Consider the following 8,520-nt stretch of genomic DNA (forward strand, 5'->3'; position numbering starts at 1 on the left):
ACTATGCGACAAGGATGTGGTATCTCACGTCGGCTTGTCTATTGGGGACTGTTAGTCTCCGGGGAATTCAGGTCGCCTTTCCGGAGTTGGCTCAACTATACGGCCTGTCCAGTCTCCGCACTTACCCGTCCCTGAAATCGTTGTCAGAGGAGAACACTCTCTCTACGCTCAGCGGGCTGTCCAAGTGCCTGAGACCACCGTATTATCAGTCTCTTGCCCTTCTCCCCGTTTCTCTCGCCACCCTTAGCTTTTAAGGGATTTTACGGCGACCACTTGCAACCAATAGGGTCCTTCTTTTCCCCTGGGAGCTTCCAAAGACGTCCGCCCTACGCCCGACGACGTAGCTTACAAACGCATCCGTCCCTTGTTTACGTTTTACAAGTCGACCACCACGTGGCAAACACATTGACGTGTACTATAAACGGAGACGCTACTCCCTTTGTTGTTCCCGGCCGTTTATAGCCCCAAACCCCAGGTGGGACTAATTATCTCTGTCGCGTGGCTTTTCGACTTAGGACGCTAAAAGCGACCTTTACACTATAAATCCTAATATAATTCTATTTTCTGACATAAAAGATGGATGTCTACTGTGGCTTGAAAATGAATTCCTGTCATATTTACAAAATGGAAAAAATCATGTATTGATCAAGCAGTGAAATTTTTATCAATGGAAACATCTAATACTAAAAATACTACTATTTCAACTGTAGTACCTATCCACTACCTATTGAAAGCTAGTTTTCATTACATACTAACAAAAAACTTTGATAGTGATGATGATTAGTTGCTGTTTCGATTCATCAGACAGATGCGGGGAGGAAATGATCAGACACGTGTAGCAAGTTTAGTTTACAGCATTCAAGAAATCTTGGAAACTGACCTCATATCAACAAGAGACATGTCAAATGCTTCCTGTTCTGGAAAAATTGAAAAATTATTTACACATTTAAAAATTATAAAAATATTTAAAAATGTAACTGTGTTGTAATGAAATGATACAATTACTGAAGTTACATCTAAAAATATCTCTAAAATAAAATTATACCTTAAATGCCTTTTGTTATTAATACTTATTTATATATTTTTAGATATCCTAAACTAGTTGGGCTGCCATTTGAAAAAACTGTAGACAAATTTCCAGTCTGATTGTCTGTCTGTTCTTCCTTAATTTCGAGAATGGAGTTCGATAAATAAAAATCGAGACCAGATATGGAACGTATTGGGGTAGGAGTCCCCGATTAACTACGTGCGAACTTCCAGTTTCGACAGAAAGTCAAGTGATTTTAATTCAAAAATTTTCCCCTGAAAGGAGTTAGCTAGATGACCGACACGACTCTATTGCTAGCAGAAAAGTATGATATACAGGAGCAAAACACTACTAATTTGAGATGAAGAGCATATTGTATATTTTAAATTGAATAAATTAAAAATATAATTAAAACCTGCAGCCCAGAATTGTGACGATGCCACAATAAATAATTGCTCGTCTTTACATTGTTTCTCCTGGAACTAGTTGAGAACCTTAAAAAAGACAATGCTTTTTATTGATAAGAGAAAAAGATTTTATGCACATTAATTGAAATTATTCTTCCTTTTATAGTAAAAAATGATATATTAAAGTGAACATCTTAATAATGCATAACGCACAAAGAATTTCAGTTCACTTTTGCTTACAAATTTAGTAAGCAAACGTAAAAATTATTAAATCATATTTTTAAAAAGTAAAATTTGTTACTGCAATTATCTCTTCTAAATGTATACAGGCAGTCCTCTAGTTACGAACATTCGACTTACGAACTTTCGAAGTTACGAACAAAGCCGACAGATGGCGGGTTAAAGTGCAGTTGGTTATTTTTTATGTATAGTCAAGTTTATTTTTGAAGTTTTACGTTAAAACATTTACAGTACATACATATGTACAGTACATTTGTAGTTATTTTAAATGAGTAATTTTAATAAATAATGCACATGTGATTGATTTGAATTTATACTTCCCTTTAACAATCTTAATTCAACATTATTCAAATAGCCTAAACATTACATAATTGTAAAAACAACGTTGTATTTGAGTTTTTGCGCCAAACATCGTCTTTTCGACTTACGAACTTTTCGACTTGCGAACGACCGCTACGAACGGATTAAGTTCGTAAGTAGAGGACTTACTGTATTTAAAAATTTTTATTTTCTGAAAAATTTTCTTCTACAGCAATCTAACTGGCAACTTTAAACAAAAATTCAAATTACATTAATACTAATACAAGTTCAAAACGCAGTTAAGACGTCAGCCGGCTGTTCCGAAATCCTGGATCGAATGTGGGCAACCAATTCCAATAAATTTTAAGAAGCGGTCCGTCTCGGATGTGTCGAATTCTGTTTCTCGCCACCCAGTCGTCCCATTCTGGGCCTAGCGGCTAGACCCTAGCCGATTCACGGCATGAGGAAAAGGTCCCTCTTCCCATAAGACTAAAACAGCCTTAAAAAATTAAAAAAGTTCACCACGAAACGACCATAGCCGGCTGCTGGCCTTTACAACTCGAAACTGGGTACATGATCCGATGCGTACGCAAATTTAATCATTTGCATAGCTTTGTCACCTCTACCGGTCCTGCAATTTGCATGTGGCTATCATCTTGATGTAAAGGATTCATCATCCAAATTCCTAAACCTGCATTTTCAAATGCTTCTTTCAAGGTACTTTTAGCCGCTTGATAATTCAAGGCAAATTGTTTTGCTTCCGAATACAACTTTGATTTTCTGTTCAATTGTCGTACAGTCAGTGGCGTAGCGTAGTGGGGGCGGCACTTTAAGGAGACGGCAAAATTTCACAATAAATAATAATAATACCTAAATAAGAGGGCGGCGAAACTGTCCTCCGCCCCGGGCGGCTGACACCCACGCTACGCCACTGCTTTCAGTCGAGCCACTCGGTCATACCCACTGAATGGCTTCAGTCGCAAATATCATCATAAATAGATATAAACGATATTTTACATACAATTTTTCACAAATTACATTCCTTTCTTAATACACAAAATTTCGTTGGAGTTTTCTTTTTTTACAACTGTCCCCCCTTCAGTAAGTATACACATTGTAACAACATGCCAAACCGCCATCCATTATCCACTATTCCATTATTTCTTTACCCTCTTTTCACATTGTTTGCACTACAACGTGCTATCACAAACCATGTACACATTTCTAGAATGTAAATGGTCTGTGACGGTCTAAATTAATCTGTTGAATCGAAGGTTTAGCATACTTTAGTTCACTAATTTCTACTAATTTCTACTATTTTTTATATTAAGATCTATCACATTAATGTATACGTAAATTGTGTTAATGATATGATAGCCCCTCGTTATATCGCTCATTCGTATACTTCACGGTTGTTTTTAATTCCAAATATAAAAGCTCTTTAGCAATTACTTGATACATACATCAGTTATATCGCGGATTCTGATATATCACCCAATTAGTTTGTCTCCCTATATACTCTATATAACGAACAACGGGCTAATGTATTTTAGCATGAAAATGTTTTGAATTTTATAAATTTAATAATTAAACAAATTTTCAGTAAAGATTCTCAGTAATTCATTTTGTAAAATAATAGAAAATAAATAATTCCTGTATACCTTTATATTGGGCATCATTCGCTATTCGCTAAACATACAATGACACTTTTCCGCTTTTTTGTTATTACTTTCCGGGCTGTTATATATAACTGAGAAAAAGTATGGCAATCGATCAAAAAATTACCTTTCCAGATTTTTACATTTTTGGACTCGGGAGACCTTGAAACACCAAGAAATAGAAACAGAAAGTTTTTTTTTTTTCCCCAAAATATCGACAATATTGAAAGCGTAATATTGTCACTGTTTCTGTATATTTCCAATGAAATTTTCGAAAAGACTTTTTTTATAAATAAATGTTTGCAAATTTCGAGGATCTTTCTATGGACAATTTTGTATAGCTTAAGAGAAAAATATGTAGACCTAATATACACTTTATAAAAATAAGCGGCCATATACTAATAAAAAATACAGATATAGGCCCTATAAAAATGTATATCCGTGAAAAGAATATACTTGAATATATGTGAGCTAAAATAATTTTACACCGAAAGAGATTCTAGCGACAAACAAGTAAGTTCACGTAGGAAATGTCACGGCTTTTAGAAAAAATCGTTTTTAGTTAACTTTCTATTCTAATTTAAGATCATTAAATAAATCATGAAGTAAAATCAGAGTAAAGATTTTAATTAATTATTCAAATGTGTATTCAAAATAGGTATCAATTTAATAGATGTAAACAAAATTTTTCGGATTTTAAAATTTGCAAAAAAATTCTTCAAATTTCTGAAGATCCTCACTATTGACAGAAGGTCGTGTTTTTATCATTGCTTCTTGGAAGTGACGCATTTGAATCTCGGCAATGAAATCCTTGCCTGCTTCTGAATTTTCAATATCCTCTTTTATAGCTAATTTACAAGCATTTTTGCAAACCTGACTTAAATCTGCGCCACTTAATCCATCCGTGTTTCTAGCGATGGAGTCCAAATCGACATCGCTTGCTAGCGGACATCCTCTCAGAGCAGCCGTCAAAATGCTCTTCCTGGCCGATTGATCGGGTAATGGAACATAAATTACTTCATCTAAACGTCCGGGTCTCAGAATGGCAGAATCGATGGCATCCGGCCGATTAGTGGCGCCCATGAAAAATATGTTCTTATTCACATTTATTCCGTCCATTTCTGTCAATATTTGCGTAAGAATACGATCGGACGTTATGTTGTCTCCGCCATAATAAATGCGATTTCTAGCTATGGAGTCGATTTCGTCGAAAAAGAGCACGCAGGGTTCAGCTCTTCTAGCTTTGTCGAAGACCTCTCTCACGTTGGCTTCTGTTTCACCGAACCATTTGCTCAAAAGCTCCGGGCCATTAATGAAGATGAAATTTGCTCCACAGCTGGAAACCATCGCTTTGGCCAAAAGGGTCTTTCCGCATCCCGGAGGTCCAAATAGCAGAAATCCTCGAGCAGGTGACAATCCGTATCTTAGGAATTTATCGGCGAATTTCACCGGATATTCAATTAATTCTTGCAATTCTCTCTTAACGTCTTCTAAACCTCCAATATCTTCCCAAGACACGTTAGGATTTTCCACTAAGCATCCTCGCAGCACATTTGGACAAATATTTTTTAAAACAGATCTAAAATCATTCATTGTCAAGACCAGAGAATTTATAACTTCATCCGTTAGTTCATCTTCAATGTCATCGAGACATATCTTTTCTCTTATCTGGTGAAATACGGCTTCTCTGCAGAGAGAGTGAATATCGGAGCCAACGAATCCATGTGTTTCTCTCGCAAGCTCTTCTATGTTGACATCTTCGGCCAACTTTATTCTCCTTGTTGCGATACGAAGAATTTCTAATCTCTCATTTACTTGCGGAATTCCAAAGTATATTTCACGATCGAATCTTCCGCTTCGACGTAGAGCGGGATCGATACTATTCAGGCAATTTGTGGCAGCAATTACAGCCACTCCGTTCATTCCCATCACACCGTCCAATAATGTGAGAAATTGAGAAACGATTCGCTTTTCTACTTGTCCTTCCACGTTGTTTCTGTTTGGTGCAATAGCATCTATCTCGTCAATGAATATTATTGCCGGAGCGAGCTTTTCGGCATAAGCAAATATCAATCGAAGATTTTTCTCTGATTCCCCAGAAAATTCGCTTACAATTTCAGCACCGTTTATTAACAAAAAGTGTGCTCCCGATTCATTAGCTATTGCTTTGGCCATTAAAGTTTTTCCGGTTCCGGGTGGTCCGTACATCAAAACACCTCGCGGCGGTTTAATTCCCATGTTGTTAAATATACTTGGATATTTCAGAGATAATTCGACTACTTCCCTAATTTGTAATAGTTGGGAACTGTAGCCACCGATATCATCGTATCCAATAGCATTCATTTCTTTTTCTATGTCTGCTCTTAAGATTGCATTTCCTTCATAATATACGATAGTTTCTGGTGCGACGATACAAAAGGGATCGGGATCGACCGCAACTATTTTAAACTCGACATTTTCTTGGGGGCCTTTAATAAGAAATAAATCTCCTTTTAATACTGGTCTATATGCTCCCTGAAAGTATGGTTTAAGATAATCGTCGAAAACTTGACAATTCATTCCTCGTATTGTATCTTCGATTGGTAAAACATGAAATTTTTTTCCATAATCGATATCGTTTATCTTATAAATTCGGACGGTCTCCCCCACTTTGACTCGTAAATTTTTTCTTACGCATTGATTCATTCTGATGTTATCAAAAGGACACGTTGAATCTGACATGGCTATGCAAAGCGTTTTTCTTCCATTCCTGCCATTTAAACGTGCATATGAATAAACGGGAATACTGAGTGTCTGAAGTTTTGTAGGACACAATTTTACTACGGAGTTGTCAATTTCCATATGTTCCACAATTAATTCATTATCTTTCCTAGGAAAATCGAACTGATGTAAAGCCATGTTAGTTTCAGTATTATTAAACAATTCAATGCACGTTTACAAAAATTAATATTTTTACATGAACAATAGTGAGACTAATAATAGTATTGTATAATTACGTCAATAAAGCAAGAAATAACGAATCCGAAACATATCGAATTTACAAAATAACATTAAAGCGGAATAAGTAAATAAGACTACAATTAGTGGGAATTCTAGAATATGTCCTTTTCATGCTGACATTAAAAAGACATAAAAATATAACTTTAAAATTAATTAATAATTATAATAATTATTTATTAATTAATAGTAATTAATCCATTGTATAATTAAAGTAAGAAATTAAAGCAGTATAAATTACTATACTAAGAGCAAGTAACAATTAAGGGTTACATGAATAAAACATTTACCGATGGGTAAAATTTCAGAATTGGTGAATGACCTCATTTATCAATAATTTGTAATGCATAAACATTCTTACCGATTACATGTCGCAGGTAGTATGAAATACTTTCATATAAGATTTTGTAATTATTAATTGTTTATCAATAAGCAGATCTAATGCTTGCTATGATGCAAAAAAGTATAGTTTGATAAGCTCTTTAATGTGGACCTAGCCGAAGCCATCGTTTACATTAAAAACTTCTCTATTAGTACTTGCAGATAGGAAAGAACAAAAAAACAATGAAAAATATGAGTCGAGCAGAGTGGCAGTATAGCGCTTTTATCCCGCGGGATTGGATTAATAGAATAAGATAACACTTAGGCGATCTACCAAGGATTACCTTTCGGGAAGACATTATATGGGCGTTAGACACATGATGAAAATCCGGAAAACTCTACGAGGCCAGCCCGTTAGTGAGGCCGAACCCGTGACCAACTACAGAATTCAGTGCTTTTATCCTCAGGGCCATCAACCATTCAGTATAATCTATTATTCTTAATATTTTTCATATATTTTTGTATTGGAATTAATTTTCCTTTTTAATATTATGGTTAAACACTATGATCAATAATATGCGGTGCCCGAGTAGATGAAACCATTGAATATTGACAATTTCTCTCGGGTTCAAACTTCAGCAACGGGCGCGATAATACGTATTTTTCGTGTTTTCTTTATGTATCTAACAGTTAAATAAGGACCAGTTTCCAATAGAAAGTCCTCCCAAGAAGTATCTCCCTTGGCAGATTGCTTGTATGTTGCGTTGCCTTCTCCGATTAAGCCAATCCAAATGTTAATTTATCCAAAATTTAAACGTCATACAAAAGATAATGAATAAATGATGTGCCATTTAGACAATTGGTAGGGTTAATGCTTTATCTTTCATGTATTGTACACGATATCGCATTTGCTGTCACATGCCTCAGCCAATTTAATAACGGACATACAAAGGAGTCAAGTGTGAAATAAGTTCTTTGTTATCTAACATGACTATAAACTACGTTTTATGTCTGGTAAAACAAAACTTATACAGACTTGGGAATTGCTCCGACCGACGGAATACTCACAATGGGCTATATGTATATCTTAGTAGTGGGCAATAAGAGCTGGTGCAGCAAAGAAACAACGCAGTGTTGCTCTGTGGAGCATAGAAGCAGAGTTAATTAGTATGGTGCAAGCAACTAAAGAGGTTTGTGGTTGTAAAGTTTGAATGAGAAGCTGCCAACTATGGACGTGCTGCCAACACCTATACAGATATTCGTTGATGATCAAGAGGCAATTTCTATGCGAAAAACATTCTAATAAGTGAACATAATAAACATATCGAGATTGGCAATTTCTTCATACGTACATTGTAAGCAAAGTAACTGTCGTTTGAATGTGTATCAACCTCAATATTGTAGATATACAGTATTTACTAATGGACGTAGTAAAGAAAAGACTAAAAGCTTTAGTAAAATGTGCGGACTTTTCAAATACCTTACTTCTATATTAAGTTTCATTTTTGTAATTTGTAGCATTTTTTAAACTAAAGATTTAAAAATGTTTTAAAATTGTACAATTTTAAAA

General features: G+C 35.3%; 1 pseudogene; it reads right to left on the reverse strand.

Annotated features, from left to right (window-relative positions):
* Nucleotides 1-4,242: 4,242 nt before the first annotated feature.
* LOC136969753 (transitional endoplasmic reticulum ATPase pseudogene) lies at nucleotides 4,243-6,530 on the reverse strand (annotated as a pseudogene).
* Nucleotides 6,531-8,520: the final 1,990 nt, after the last annotated feature.

Source organism: Centruroides vittatus, unplaced genomic scaffold (genome assembly GCF_030686945.1).
Source record: "Centruroides vittatus isolate TY-2023 unplaced genomic scaffold, ASM3068694v2 contig_18, whole genome shotgun sequence".
NCBI lineage: Eukaryota > Metazoa > Arthropoda > Arachnida > Scorpiones > Buthidae > Centruroides > Centruroides vittatus.